This window comes from Mus musculus, chromosome 15, assembly GCF_000001635.26.
Source record: "Mus musculus strain C57BL/6J chromosome 15, GRCm38.p6 C57BL/6J".
In the NCBI taxonomy this organism is placed as follows: domain Eukaryota; kingdom Metazoa; phylum Chordata; class Mammalia; order Rodentia; family Muridae; genus Mus; species Mus musculus.
In genome coordinates, this window is record NC_000081.6 from 8,451,375 (window position 1) to 8,467,836 (window position 16,462).

Here is a 16,462-nt window from a genome sequence, read left to right on the forward strand (position 1 = left end):
ATGGTGACATAGTTAACCTTCAAAATTACTTTATAGGGAGCAAATTGGGAAAAAAGAATACATGTGAACCCAAAAATTTTTATGTTAAGCGATTTTACATTTCTGATTAAATTAGAAACAGCTCTTGGGAGAATGGCACAAAAGACATCTCTTTAAAACAAGATGTTAAGCCAGACATGGTGGCATACGCCTTTAATCCCAGCACTCGGAAGGCAGAGGCAGGTGGATTTCTGAGTTTGAGGCCAGCCTGGTCTACAGAGTGAGTTCCAGGACAGCCAGGGCTATACAGAGAAACCCTGTCTTGAAAAACCAAAACAAAAAAACAAAAAAAAACCAAGATGTTAAAAACTCAGGCTACAAAATGTGCTAACATCAAGATACTGAGTTTCTTTTTGCCCTGGGTGAGTGGGGGAAGGTGAAATGTGAATCAGAACAAAGCAGAGAGGACCAACCATGAGGCAGAGGAAACTTAAATCGGAATACAGCGCAGAAGAAGTGGAAATGTCACAGTATTCCAGGCTATGGTGAACAGAGAGAAAACAGTAACTTGGAGCCATGGCAAACTGCTACCCAGGTGTCAGAGTCAACAGTTCTTAGTATTTTGTGTTTAAAGTCGAAATTGATTTCTAAGTAGACACATTTTAAAATGCAAATAACTAGATCAAAAACTTGTTGAATTTTATATACACTTAAAGCAAAATACATTTTTGTTAGAGTATTATTACATTGAAGTGATTTTCCACAATGAAGTTTGAAAATAGACTTCAGTATCCATTATAAACACAACAAATAATACAATACTAGTTTTATAAGACTGCAGGAGTTACAATGATAAGTTTTATAAGACTGCAGGAGTTACAATGATAAGGGAAAGCTTTGAAGGTCTCTTGCAGGAGCCTCAAAATGCCTAATGAGTAGTTAGTTATATGTTGAATGAACAGGTATGATCTATTTGTTATTATTTCAAGTAGAACTAACTGCATCAAAATAGACTTAAAGACCCAGACACTGTTATACGATTGAATAATGAACTGAATTGTGGTAGCCTAGCCACTTACCCAATATACAATTGCAGAAATGCTATCTGAACTTTCAGATAATGAATCCAGGCAAGTTTTAGCCAAAGGTATGTTAACTTGCATTTATTCATTTAGAAAATGTATTCCTTCAACTCTTAACTACTATCATACAAAACATCTTCATTATAAACTAAACAAAAACTTAAATTCAGTGAGACTTAATGGCATTGAAAATTGGCAGGACAGCCAGGGCTATACAGAGAAACTCTGTCTCAAAAAACCAAAAAAAAGAAAAAAAAAAAAAAGAAAAGAAAATTGGGAAATTTGTACATCAGTATGTGCCACTAATTCTGAGGAAATGATCCTTTGAGGGAGATCATTTGCATTGGAGCTAGAGATAGTATTGGTATAGTGTTTTGATGTCAGTTCTCTTGTACTGCTTTGTTATAATATACTGTTATATATGTAGTTGGTATTAAGTCTGTTTTAATTATGACAATGAGTCTGAAACAAAACTCATGTCCCTTCCTACAGGAATGTGGTACCAAAACCAACCAAACAAACAAATCAAAAAAAACCCAGATATTCCTAGTTAAGCACATACAGATTGTGATGGGTCTGACCTAAAGAATTGTGTAAATATTCTAACCCTTTTAAAATCATATTTAAAGTTTTTCTAATGCTTCCTCACGTGAAAAAAGTCACTAGAATAGTCTTTGAATAAGTACATTAATAAAGTGGCAAGAACCATATTACGAACCATATTTATTCTAAACTTAATCATCAAAGTCGAAAAAAATTCTTAGCACTTCAGTCAGTTACGGAACACATAGTATACAAATATTTTATCTAATTTTTGCTTAATAATTTAATACAGACTATAACTAAACTTACAAGAAAAAAACAAAAAAATGAAGGAAAGGAAATAGTTCATACCTTGTCTTATTCTGGACAAACTAAAGATGACATTGGAATATCAATAGAGTGCCTTCTGGTGGGAATATAGAACTTATTTATCCCTAAAACAAAATCAAATACAAAGTTTAGTCGAAAATATGTACCCAAAACAGAAATGCTGTTTTAAGTATTGCTTCTCCAGATATTTTAAATATTTCCCTATGAAAGACCTGGGGCTGAGAAGTTAACTGTGGGTGCACCTGAGATCAGTACCTGGCACCCACCTGAGAAAACATTAACATTGGTTTTACTGGCTGCTTCCCTGTTTTCCTTCACTGCTTCTAAAGTCATCTGCTCAGTGTATGGTCTGTAATACCTTGCTTTAATCCTGACACCAACATGCATTAGATTTCTCCTATACATTCAGACATCCTTCAAAACTTCCCCAGGATGTAAGGAGAGAAATAAGTAAGGGGGGGGGGGTTGGTGAGATGGCGCAGCGGATAAGAGCACTGACTGCTCTTTCGAAGGTCATTAGTTCAAATCCCACAACCACATGATGGCTCACAACCATAATGAGATCTGATGCCCTCTTCTCATGTGTCTGAAGACAGCTACAGTGTACTTATGTATAGTAATAAATCTTTTAAAAAAAGAAAAAAGTAGCCGGGCAGTGGTGGCGCACGCCTTTGATCCCAGCACTTGGGAGGCAGAGGCAGACGGATTTCTGAGTTTGAGGCCAGCCTGGTCTACAGAGTGAGTTCCAGGACAGCCTGGGCTATACAGAGAAACCGTGTCATGCAAAGATAATTTAAAACTTATCTTTGCAGAGGTATAAATGATGGATTGGAAAAGTATTTTTATAAAATTGGTCAGCTTTCTTTAAAACTTTTGAATGTTGACTATAGTAAGGAATTCAGAATTGGTAAAGCCCCATGTTTAATTTGTATTTACATTAAATCTAGCAGTAGCATTGCTGTAAGAACATCATAGTTACAAATGCTAGCTCTTTAAGGGGTGCTCACTGGGCCAGACGTGGTGGCACATGCCTTTAATCCCAGCACTCGGGAGGCAGAGGCAGGCGGATTTCTGAGTTCGAGGTCAGCCTGGTCTACAGAGTGAGTTCCAGGACAGTCAGAGCTACACAGAGAAACCCTGTCTCAAAAAAAAAAAAAAAAACCACAACCCCCCCCAAAAAAAGGGGTGCTCACTGAAAAACTCGTTTGAAAACCAGTATATAAACACATCATTATATTACTCCTCAGTATGGAAAGAGTTAAGCATGCGTCTGACTAACATAATTCTCTTTTTTGAGGACTAGTGTCTTAATGAAAACATACTGTAAAAATATGTGGACTTGTAGATCCCGACTAGGAAGATGCAGGGTTTTGTGTGAATGTACAAGATTGGTGTGGAGGTGCACATCTGTAATCACAGCACTTGAAGCAGAAGAAGTTCAAGGCCAGCCTGCCTACAGAGAAAGACCCTGTCTCAAATGACAACAATAAAGAATATGTAATAAAACAATATTACAAAGTTCTAGGCCTTGCAGTCACTAAGTACATGTGGAACATCTATGTAGCATAGTGGTTCTCAGCCTGTCAGTTGCAATCCCTTTGAGATCACATATCAGATGTATACGTTACAATTTGGGGTTTTTTGTTTTTTTTGGTTTTTCGAGACAGGGTTTCTTTGTGTAGCCCTGGCTGTCCTGAGACTCACTCTGTAGACTAGGCTGACCTCAAACTCAGAAATCCGCCTGCCTCTGCCTCCCGAGTGCTGGGATTAAAGGCGTGCGCCACAACGCCCAGTGTACAATTTGTAACCGTAGCAAGATCACAATTATGAAGTAGCCCCAAGATAATTTTATGGTTAGGGGTCACCACAACATGAAGAACTATATTAAAGGGTCACAGCATCAGAAGGTTGAGAACCACTGATGTACTGGAAACAGTACATGAGAAATGAGAAATTGTTTCTTTTCTCATATAGCTGACAAATTATTATCCAATACATTTAAAACATGCAATAGGTTGCATCAGAAGTACTATGAAATTACTGATGTTAATGTAGGTTTTATTAAAACTTTGCAATGATGGTAAATTGTTAATGTCAGTGAAGTAATTTCCAAATAGTTGACAGGGAAATAGAGACTAAATCAGTTATTCTTAATGAAGAGACAAAACAAAAATATATGTGGATTAGAAAATTATAACCTGAAACCTAGTTTAGATATAAGAAATTAAAGAGGCTGGGATGTGGTGCTCTTATCGAGTCTAAAAGAATTGCTTTTACTCCCCCAGGTTAAGTTTGAAAACTTTGCATTTTGGAGTAGCTGCACAGTAACCACAAACTGCAGTTACATTATCCAGACAGGATAAGGAAAGTGTGGCTAGCCTAGGAGTTACATACAATTGCACAATAGGAGCCCACTTGTTTAAATTGTTACAGTCTTTGACATACTGCTTTTTTTGTTGTTGTTGTTGTTGTTACGAAGATATTGCTTTTGTAATTTCAATTAAAGCAACCAAACCAACCAAACAACAACTGCTTAAGCAGTGGGGAGAAAAATAGAAGGTGAAAGAGGGTGGAGAAAGGAGACTCAATAAGAAATTAATGTAATTATATGTTGAAATCACTTATAAAGGCCCGGCTATAAAATCTGAGGGGGAAGCAGGAGGAATTAAAAGATAAAATAGAATCAAGGACAAATCAATGGATATGTAAGAGAAAGGATGAGGAAGTCAAGGGTAACTGATCTTGCAACCTTTGCGTTCTCAACCTGTGGGTTGCTACTGACTCCAGAGCATTACATATCAGATACCCTATAGATTAGATATTTACATTATGATTCATAGTAGTAACAAAATTACAGTTATGAAGTAGCAGTGAAATGATTTTGTGATTGGGGGTCATCACAACATGAACTGTACTAAAGGGTCCCAGCATTAGGGAGGTTGAGAACCACTGCTTGAGATGATCAGAGTGTACTTGACGTATAGGATTAAGTGTAACAGGCTTAGAGCAGGAAGAAGAAATTTGATGTTAGAAAAGTTAAATTTAGCTGTGTGTGGTGGTGAATGCCTTTAATCCCAGCACTCAGGAGGCAAATCCAGGCAGATTCTGTGAGTGCAAAGGTCAGCCTGGTCTACAGAATGAGTTACAGGACAGCCAGGACTGTTACACAGAGAAACCCTGTCTCGAAAAACCAAAAAGGAAAGGAAGGGGAAAGAAAGAAAGAAAGAAAGAAAGAAAGAAAGAAAGAAAGAAAGGAGGGAGGGAGGGAGGGGAGGGGAGGGGAGGGGAGGGGAGGGGAGGGGAGGGAGGAAAGAAAGAAAGAAAGAAAAAGAAAGAAAGAAAGAAAGAAAGAAAAAGAAAGAAGGAAAGAAAGAAAAGGAAAAAGAAGAAAGAAAAGTTAAAACTTGAGGTGTTCACTGGCTAGGTAATTGGGAATGCATGTAGATATCCAGGAAATAGCTAGATACGGAGACAGGAGACATCTTTATCCATGTGCTAATTGAACCGACAGGGTTGGACGCAGTTTATAAAAATAAGAGGCAAGAACTTTAAGGGATACTTGCTATGGCTTATTAACCCACTATTTTCTCTCAAAAAAAATTCTGAATGAACTTTTTTATTTATTGTATTCATTCAAATATTTCAGATGCTGGGCTCTCCTCAAGAACCTGCAAACCTTACATCACCTAGCCCTGGGAGTTACTCAGTTGCCCTGTCTTTTACATTTTGCCTGAAAACAAAAGATCAGGAAAACAAGTGGATTTCCTAAGAAAGCAAGAGATTAACACTACTTTGTAGCAGCTAATTATTAACATGAAATGAAACTTTGAATCTCTATGTAGACTCCTTAGCTACACCTTCCTAACTTTCCAGTTAGTCAGAGTTTATTTACCATCCAATCTGCCGGCCCTCACTTGACAGCTACCCAGTCATTGTTAGCTTCTACCCTCTCCACACATTTTGGCTCTTTCAAGTCAAAGATAAACTTGGTCCTGATTGTTCCTGTCACCTAGTGGTAAAAGGGATTAGAACAAGAGTGGAAGTGAGGATTGTGCCGTATTGTAGAGCATTCCGTTCTTAGTAGTAAAGCTTGACAATCAAAAGTCACGAAGCTAGCTTGGCTAGCGAGATGTTTCAGTGGTAATTACACATGCTCTGCAGGCCTGAGCTCTAGTCTGGAAACCAATGGAAGGTAGATGGAGAAACTTGAAATTTGACCTCCATCCACACACCATGACATGTACACCCCCACACATATACTATTTTAAGCTCATGGATGGCCACATATGTTTTAAATCATACAAAACTTGAATTATAGTCGATTATCTATTCAAAATTATTGAGTTTTGTAGTATTCTAAAGCATGGCCCAAATATCTAAATCAGCAATTTAGGGTATTATTATATATATATATATATATATATATATATATATATATATATATACATATCGCCATAATCTGCACATAAATTTGCATATATGCAAATTAGGGTCATATACTAGTTAGTTAATTTTGAAGGCAATGCTGACATTACAAAAGATAAGGTTTTGCTAAAGAACCAAGGTGCTGTTCAACAAGCGGCCTAGCACAACTCAGTAGCAATATGCAAAGACTAGGACCCTTCCCTCACACCATTTGCAAAAATTAGCTCAAAAATCAATGACATAGGAAAATCAAAATCTATGAAACTATGAGGACAGGTAAAGTTGTATGACTTTGGATTTGGCAAAGGATTGTTAACTATGAAAACGAAGCATCAGTTGCTCCAGTTCACACTGGCGCCATCAAAGTCTTCTATCTAAGGGGCGCCCACGCGAGTGAAAGTTGAGAGCAAGAACAACTATCTTCAGAACAGGGAAGGAAAGCACCTGCCATCAAATAAGGGATCTGTGTGTGTAATCTGTAAAGAACTAAACTCAAAAATAATTTGATTTTAAAATAGGCAAAGAATCTGACTATCAGATACTGTCCAAAGATGGTAAAAATTGGGTACCTATATCCAATAAGAGCATGAGAAGACATTTGATTTCATTAGTTAGTCACTCAAGAAGTGGAACAGCATTCCAGATTAAAGGTATTGTCAAAGCTGCGGAGAAACTGAAAGCCTCGGCACTACCTTAGGAGTGTAAATAGTGTAGCCAGTTTGCAGAACAGAATGGCATGCCTTTGAATGACTAGCACTTAGTTCCATGTGACCTAGTGATTTTAGAGAAATGAAAATGTGCATCTACATAGAGATGTGTGCACGAGCAATGCAGCGTTATTCCCAGGAACCAGAAGTGAAGGGGAGTGACTATGAATCAACAAATGTGCATAAACGGCATGTGGGATATCGCTCCACCATGGCACAAGACACACCATAACCATAAAGGACATGTGGGATATCGCTCCACCATGGCATAAGACACACGCTGCAACGCTGCCGAATCCTCACAGAACACCATTAAGCACAAGGAGCTACTCACAGAACTTTATACACTGTATGATTCTTTTCATCCCCGTGAACTGGCAAGAGAGAGACCTCTGTAGAGAGGGTCTATACAGAGAGAAAGTGTATTCGTGGCAGTTTAAAGGTGCTGTTGCCAAGGCGGGGTGAGGGGTCGGGGCATAAGCTACAGGTATCCTTTTTGAGATTATGATGTTCTAAAATTGCAGTGATGCTTACACCAATCTGTGTGGACATGGAAAACAAACCAGTGAGGTTTAAGAGGTTGAGTTGTACACTATGTTAATTCTATCTCAGTAAAAGTGGTTAGCGCCAAACAAGGACTTCATACACACAGAGCCGATCTGAATTCCAGCTGATCCAGGTTCACACTCTTGAGCGTGACTCTTGGGTTTGTCTTCCATGGGTTAAGAAAAGGACTATGTATGACCATGTTTGGAAGACTCAAACAATTGCAAGAGAAAAGCCACAGAGCCCGATGTGCTGTATATATTCGTCTTCAGAATCCTAGGAGCACTGTGTTGTTGGTGAGCACTGTTTGCTTTCAACAGTCAGTTGCTCCTGAAGCAGAAGCAGGTTGACAGCGTAGATCCCTAGAAAACCCCAACACGGGAGTCAGCTGCAGGAACGCAGCACGTAATTCAACCTAATGAACAGTTGTGAAGTTATTTTGAAATTCAGATTTTATTTCTAGCAAATGGCTCATCAGTTCTTCCATCCTGTGATCCTATTACATACAGGGCAGTTCTGGAATGGGACAAAAATTCACATGCCTAGTAATGTCTTCCCATCTCCCATGTTCTGATTGGAATATTAATAACCATTCCTTCATAAATCCATCAGCTCTTGAAATTTTTTCTTTACAGGCTCAAGTTCAGTGATTGCCAATACCTTCCTTGCAGCAGCCAACAGAACACAATTGCAGTAGGTACCTGGGCTCAGACAAAGTTTGATTCTTAGGATTTCTTAGGCCAGGCTTGTAATCCCAGCTACTATGATGCTGAGACAGGAGGTGTCCTGTGATCAAGTTCTCAACCTGCCTGTGATATAGACAAGATCAGAAGCAGCCTGAGAAATTTGATGAGATCTTGTCTCCAATAAAATGTAAAAAGAGAGCTCTCTCAATATATGAGCACATGAAACAGTAGGGTTTACCCTCTACTGAGAAGCAACAAAAACATAGCTGGTATGGTAGCAGACATTTATAGTCTCAGAATCTTAGACTCAGGAGTTGGAGGCAGGAGGATTGGGAGTTCAAAGCCTACCTCCTCTACATACCAAGTTCAAGGTCAGGCAGAACTACAAGAGACTGTTTCAACCTAAAACAGTGTTATTCTTTAATAACCATAAATTTTAGCTCTGAAGTAAGCAGCATTAGTGTAACTCCTCCAACAAGATTTCACAACCTAGTTGTCTTACCGCAGGAAAATGAAGTAACTAATGCATTATTTTTAGCACAAGACCTATTAGTTAGAACTCTAGTCACAACAAGAAGTCTGTGAACTATACAGAGAGCACTTTGCTAGAGAAGCCTTGAAGAAATGTTCAGGGATTAATTTACAGCTCCGTTCCCATAGAAGTTGAAAAGTGATTCTAAAATTGTAAACCATAAAAGACAAAGATGCTTCTCAAAAGAGGAAGTGTAGATGGTGAGAATTACTTTCTCTAAATATTAACCTTGTAGAACTATAATAATCACAGTATTATTTTAAATCCTTAGGGATTTACAGTGGGAAGAAACTTCATTATATAAGCCAAAAGGAGTTATAGAGTATTTAATATATAATATTGGAAAATACTCAGAAACCTTAAAATATATAGCCTCCCTTCTTGCTATCCAATTTGTAGGTTTGTGTGTGAGAGGAGAGGGATGGGGAGAGGGAGAGAGACGGCCTTGTTTACTGAGAATTCAGCCCAGAGTGTCCAGCATGCTAAACCAATGCTCTACCACTGAGCTATGGCCTTAGCTCTTCATTTTATCTTCTAAGTATCTGTTGATTTTGTGTATTTATTTCCAGAAACACCAATTTAGTGGAATGTAGTTATAATTCCTTGGTAAGTAATTACAGTTGAAGTCCTACATTTTTAAATGTGAAAATGCTGAATTATTTACAGTTATAGATTTGGATAGATAACAGAACTCAGGATATGAGCAAAATGGCTGCCATCAATCTCACCTACCATTACAGGAATTGCTTACAGTCTGGGCTTCTGGCATCCACAGTGATACATCCCTTGCCCCCAACTTTCTCCTGCTGCCACAGTGATCTTTTCAAAACATAAATTTGATAATGTAATTTGGCTGCTTAAAAGTCTTCAATGGCTCGTGTTACTTTAAAGATAAGAGATAAGAGCCTTAAATAAGTCTTGGGTGTGTTTCTAACTGCCCCAGCCTTGTCTCCATCCCCCTCTGCCTTAGTGCTCTGTTCCACCTGCTTAGCCATCTTTCCCAATGCTTGGAACAACATTATTTTCCACCAAGCCGGTGTGCTCATAAGTTTTTTTTTTTTTCCTTTAGCCTGCTTACCTCAATTTGTATTTAGATACTGTGATGCGATTATTTTATTTATGTCTTACGCTCCAAACCATGAATTCCACTACGAAGGGACCATATCTAGCTTGTCATCACCTAACAGAGTATGTTTGATAAATTCAGAATGACTACCCCAATTAAAGAACATAAAAGAATCTCAATTCTCACATTGCATTCAAAGTAAATTAGGAAGTCCAAAGTTTTCAAATGGAAAACACAACAACTCACTTGAAACTGTGTTATTTTGGGCAAATTGATATTACCACAGACCCACGTGGGATCATTCCCAGCTTTAAAAAAAAAAATAGGTGCAAGGGTCTGAATTCAGGTTTTCCTGCTCACTTGCAGAATAAGCTTTCTTACCCACTGAGCCATTTCTCCAGCACTCCCGCCGGCAAATCTTAAATTAGAAATTAAAGGACATCCTCAAATAGTTAAAAATCTGAATTCAATAGAATTAAGAATCTACCATAATAAATGTGTTTCCACAAACATCGCAAAGATGTGACTCCATTAATAGAATTACATCAGTTAAGTCAAAAGCTGCAGGTTAATCTCATCGGATGCCACACAGCCCCTTTCTAGTGTGTCTAGATTCTCTTGGAAAGAAGAATGAAGTTTCCGGTAAATGTTGTGGTAAAAACTGTGGACATCTGGCAAGACCACTTTGGTGTCTCAGAAAAATTCTAATTCATATAGAGAATTATAGTTAAAAATAGAATGGTTCGGATCTAGAACGTAAATTTGAACCAAAAATGTGAATGGATGAGAGTCTTAAAGTTTTTAAACTATGAATTATTTTTTTATAAAGTGAGGATAAACTGGGTTATAATCTAAAAATTATAGTTCAAGGAATCCAGCATCCCTGGATTAAAGGTCAAATGTAATCTAAATCCTAAGTGAAAATTAGCTTTAGCGATATCAGCAAGTATGTTTATGATAAGGTTACTGGGATCTTTCATCGGCCCCTTGCTAGCTGTGTTAGAGTTTATACTCAGACATGCACACACTTACACACTTCACAAAAGCAGTTTTGGTTAACTGTGGACTGCAGAGCGGTCAGGGATGACTTAGTGGACAAGAGCACTTGCCGTACAAGGATTAAAACCGGGGTCTGAATCGTCAGCACCCATGTGAAGAGCTAGGCATTGCATGGACCTACCTGTAGCCCCAGCATCTGGGGGAGGGGTGAAAAGAAGCATTTCCTAAAGAGCTCCCTTAGCCAGCCTGGCTGAAGCAGTGAGCTAGCTCCCGGTACAGTGAGAGACCCTCGCTCCAGCGAATAAAGTGGAGAGTGACAGGTGAGGACACGCATGCTCTGCTGTGGCCTCTGCATACATACTTGGCATGCATGCATCATGCAGCCACACCCCACACAGACCACCACTCGCACACTCCATTTTTATAAATACATACATGCTTACATAAGTAAGTGTCACTTACACAATAAGTAGAGATTTAAAAACACTTTCTCTGAAGCCAGGCATGGTGAGATACACTTGGAATCTCAGCACTCAAAAGGCAGAAGGATCAGGAGTTCAAGGCTAGCCTTGACTACTCAGTGAGTCTGAGCTATGTTCTCATAGCTTTATCCAACAAAGACGACCCAACTCATATTAGCACAGTTCAGTGTGGCTCCGCAAGAGTAAAACATTAGTACCTCCTTCTACACTCTGTTACTTCCTCTTCCGCTATCTTACAAGTAGAACTAAACTGCCTTCTTATTGCTACTCTGACACAAGAAATACACAACTGTGCAGGGCACAGTGACACATGCCTAAAATTCCACCCCTCAGGAGGCTGGAGTCGGAACATTACAAGCACTTGCCTGTGCTATGCCAGTGCAGATACATTGTGACACCAATCTCTCTGTCTCTGTCTCTGTCTCTGTCTCTGTCTCTGTCTCTGTCTCTCTCTCTCTCTCTCTCTCTCACACACACACACACAAGGCTGAAGTGATACTTAGATTGACATCATCGTGACTCAGACATTTGTATGTAACTCTTCCTATCCTGAGATGGAACTCTCTCAACCCATTCTCTCCTTAGCAGTTAGAAATTATAATGGTGGCTGGTGTACATGGCTGAGGGGAGGGAAAGGAAGGGAGAATTGTTAGATGTTAGTGCAATGCCTAGCATAAAAATCAACTCAAATGTATGTTATCATTTAATTTTGAAACATTTCAAATATATAGTCTTCCTTATAGAAAGGACATAGGTGTTTTGAAAAGTATATTTTTAAGTCACTAAGTAACACCCAAGAATTTTTTTTAATATTGCTTTTCTTCTAAACAACAAAAAAGTTACTAGTCAACCTTTCCCAGGTTTTTCTGAAACTTTCCACTTTACTGAAATTAGAAACCAAGAAATCGCCTTGGCTTTACTAAGAAATGAATATGCCATGACTAAAGTGTTACACAACTGTGTCTCTTTCCCTGATGAATAAGCTGAAACTGATTGGCCCAAGTCACAAAGAGTTTGTAAGAAAGGGAAAAATTGGTTGGCTGAGTCTTAATAAATCATTATCACACAAAATTCTCTAGGCTATATATAGCTACTTACATACAAGTGATCACAGGCATAGTATGTACACTGTAATGCTAGTCCTTATTTGTACTAAAAATTACTAATATTAAGACCTAGATGAAATGAAACAACTACAAATAATTTTCACATCTTCAAATCTACATCGGTTTAAAAGAAAAAGACAAAATTTAGTCATTAAAGTAACAAAATAGTCTGAATCCTAATGTCTATATTTTCATTTCCATCCTACCACTAATAACCTGACTACGTTGAAGTTAATCTTCCTGGCTAATTTGTTTAAATTGAAAATGAGACAAGAAAAGTAGGTGCTAAAGTCCTTTACTTGGAGGGAGCAACTGGAAAGGGCATTAATTTAAGAATAACATTTATTCTTGAGGATAAATGCTCACATCCTTAACTCTGTAACTTCTACCTTTTTATAACCGAGAAAATTTCTTGAAATAAAATCTCATTTGGCTTTTTGGTGGAAAGCATGAGATAAACCATGTATAGTCCAAGCATGCAGGAAATTATGGAGAATTCATTTTTCCCATTAAACATACTTTTTCTTTTCTTGTCAAGACTCAGCAGAGGTTCTTCTTGGACTCTGCTTCAGTTAAACAAAAGCTTCTCTCTGCTTGATGTGTTTTCATTCCATAAGAGAATGACAAAGTAATTTACAAAACAAATTATGTTATTCATAATATTTGTTGTCTGTGCACCATGGCTCTCCCTAGCCTTTAGATTTACACTGTATCTGTATGCCTGTGGGAGATTTATTTATTTATTTATTTATTTATTTATTTATTATATGTAAGTACACTGTAGCTGTCTTCAGACACTCCAGAAGAGGGAGTCAGATCTCGTTATGGACGGTTGTGAGCCACCATGTGGTTGCTGGGATTTGAACTCCTGACCTTCGGAAGAGCAGTCAGGTGCTCTTACCTACTGAGCCATCTCACCAGCCCGGGGGATATTATTTTTAACTTCTACTTTTACAATTGATTTAGTTGAACATGACTATGTAATAAACTATCATAAAAGTGAATCTGTGTATCTATAGATAAACAAAGTACAAATAATATAAAGTATGACTATAATGTTGCTCCTAATTCTTTCAGGAATCTGGTCAAATCTTTGTCAGTGTATGAAAGACAGTGATGATGTTCTTTTGAAACAATTGGGCTGCCAGGGTACCCTTCTAGTGTCCACAACTCCTGGCATTTGAAGCTTGAATATCCCATTTATAGTATCGCAGCCCGCCCAGTCCCGACCTTCTGAACTCCTGATCAGGGACGAGGTCCCAAACTAAAGGCTCTATTAATTTAAACAGTTTTACAGAACTCACGAAGACAGGGACTCCGGGATGAGGGCTGGCGCGTCTGGAAGAAAACACTAAGAGAGACTTGGTAACATTAGAGTTACCTGAGCGGTTAAGCGTGGGGAAAGTCGCGCTGCCTCATACCTGAGCTTACATTCAAACCGCTCTTCACGCGGAGTTCTGTCTGGTTGAGCGAGGAAGACGGTACCAAATTAAATGTTTTTGTTTCACTTATATTATTGCATGTGTTTGCTTACTGTGAAGTGTTCTGTTGGTCACACTAGTAATCTAGTGATGATGACGTCGCTTTGCGAGGTTGGGTGGGGGGTAAAAAAGTTAGATTTCTTTTTTCTTTTTCCTTTCTTTTTTTAGTTTTTTTGAGACAGGGTTTCTCTGTGTAGCCCTGGCTGTCCTGGAACTCACTCTGTAGACCAGGCTGGCCTCCAACTCAGAAATCCGCCTGCCTCTGCCTCCCAAATGCTGGGATTAAAGGCGTGCACCACCACCGCCCAGCAAAAGTTAGATTTCTAAGAATAACCTCCCTCCCCAGGAAAGTGGAACAGTCCAGCAATGGGTGGGGGGTTGGGTTGGGTGGGGTGGGGGGTTGGGTTGGGTGGGGTGGGGAGGCAACAGTCCAGGTGTGGTCAATGCAGTCACAGACCAGCTTCCTGATTTATGTCGAGGAGGGCATGGGGTTTCAAATTAGAGTAAAACCAAAACTACTCTCTTGTGTAAAAAATTGATTTGCCTTAATAGAGGTTTCTTAAATATAATCAATGAAAAGAACAAAAGAGGAAGGAAGGAAGGAAGGAAGGAAGGAAGGAAGGAAGGAAGGAAGGAAGGAAGGAAGGAAGGAAGGAAGGAAGGAAGAAATTGTATACTCAAATTCCAACGGACCAGCTCTTACATTTTACCTAACTGACATCAATTATGGAGGTGTTTCAAGAGTATTTTTCTCATTAGGAAGCACTGAGTGTAAAAAAAGAACCCAGTGAGCGCTCATCTAGTAGATGGTATTAAAGATGCACATGCATAACATGCTACCATGTGTTTGATATAAAATATTTCAAAACAACAACAACAAAATAACATGGGAACTACAGTTTCTCACTTCTCCTCCTGATTTTAATCTATAAGCATTGTCATTGCTTTTAACAACAAAACAATTCATAAAAGAGAAAATAAAAATCACATGAAATCTTGTAGTTCAAAGATAGCCACTTCTAAAATGACGCCATTTTTTTTTTAGATTTCTTATTACACATTCACATATACATACGGTTTTGTATAACTGGATCAAGCCAGATGCATGATATTTTATACACCACTTTTAGAGAAACAATACATTGTCTTTGTCTAATGTCTTTCAGGATAGGTCTGTTATTTTGTGTGGTTGTATATAATTGAGCCATACATTATTAAACAAGTCACTGTTAAAGGACAGATGGTTTTCTGAACTTTCGCCAACAGGAAGTAGTATTCTAGAGAATCGCCTTGTGTAGCCATCCTCAAGTGATTTCTTATACAGTTATAGCCTCAGAATAGAACCCTAGAAGAGAGCTTGCTGGACCAAAAATAGGTTATCTTCTTAAAACTTGGTACCTATTTTTTAAACTGTCTCCCCTCAGAAAGATAAATTGATAATTTATCTGCATGTAACTCTGTGGCTCATGTGTGTAGTACCAACAGAGGATAGAAGAAAATGTTAGATACCCTGGACTTACAGACAACTGTTAGCTGCCATGTAGTTGCTAGGAACTAAACCCAGGTCCTCTAGAAGAGCAACCAATGCTCTTAAGCTCAGCCTTCTCTCCCCTAAGTGTCCTGCCTTTTTTTTTTGGTAAAGGTTTTTTTGTTTGTTTGTTTGTTTTGTTTTTATTTTATTTTATTTTATTTTATTTTTTTGGTTTTTCGAGACAGGGTTTCTCTGTATAGCTCTGGCTGTCCTGGAACTCACTCTGTAGACCAGGCTGGCCTCCAACTCAGAAATCCGCCTGCCTCTGCCTCCTGAGGGCTGGGATTAAAGGCGTGTGCCACCACTGCCCGGCCCTAAATGTCCATTATTTTTTTTTAAGATTTATTTTATGCATTTGAGTACACTGTAGCTGTACAGATGATTGTGAGTCTTCATGTGGTTGCTGGGAATTGAATTTTTAGGACCTCTGCTTGCTCCAGTCTGCCCCGCTTGCTCCAGTCAAAACTGCTTGCTTCAGTCCCTGCTTGCTGCAACCCAAAGATTTATTTATTATTATACATAAGAACACTGTAGCTGTCTTCAGAAGCGCCAGAAGAGGGCGTCATATCTCATTATGGGTGGTTGTGAGCCACCATGTGGTTGCTGGGATTTGAACTCAGAACCTTCTGAAGAGCAGTTGGTGTGCTCTTACCCACTGAGCCATCTCTCCAGCCCTAAATGTCCAATCTTAACACATACTAGAAAGTCTTATTCATTTTTGATAAATCAAAAGGACCTTCTTCCTTCCTCCTTCCTTCCCTCCTTCCTTCCTTCCTTTTCCCTCTTCCTCTTTTTTCTCCCTCCCTCCTTTCCTCTCTTCCTCCTTCCTCTCCTTCCTCCCCTCCTAGAGCTCTCTTCCTACCTTCTCCTTCCTTTCCTCGATTTTTTCCTCTCCCTCCCTCCCTTCCTTCCTCCTCTCCTTTCTTCCTCCCTTCCTTCCCCTTCCTTCCTCTCTTCCTTTCTCTCT

General features: G+C 38.8%; 1 protein-coding gene across 2 annotated transcripts in view; it reads right to left on the reverse strand.

Moving 5' to 3' along the window:
- Nipbl (NIPBL cohesin loading factor) overlaps nucleotides 1-13,941 on the reverse strand; it is a 175,492-nt gene extending 161,551 nt beyond the window's left edge. Inside the window, exons 1-2 of one of the 2 annotated variants that reach the window (XM_006519994.4) lie at nucleotides 13,865-13,941; nucleotides 1,956-2,038 (exon numbers count right to left, since the gene is read on the reverse strand). The gene's annotated coding sequence lies outside the window, so the exon portion shown is untranslated. The remainder of the gene's footprint in view (nucleotides 1-1,955; nucleotides 2,039-13,864) is intronic. The other variant, XM_006519995.2, reaches the window with a different exon arrangement.
- Between the last annotated feature and the right edge of the window lie 2,521 nt (nucleotides 13,942-16,462).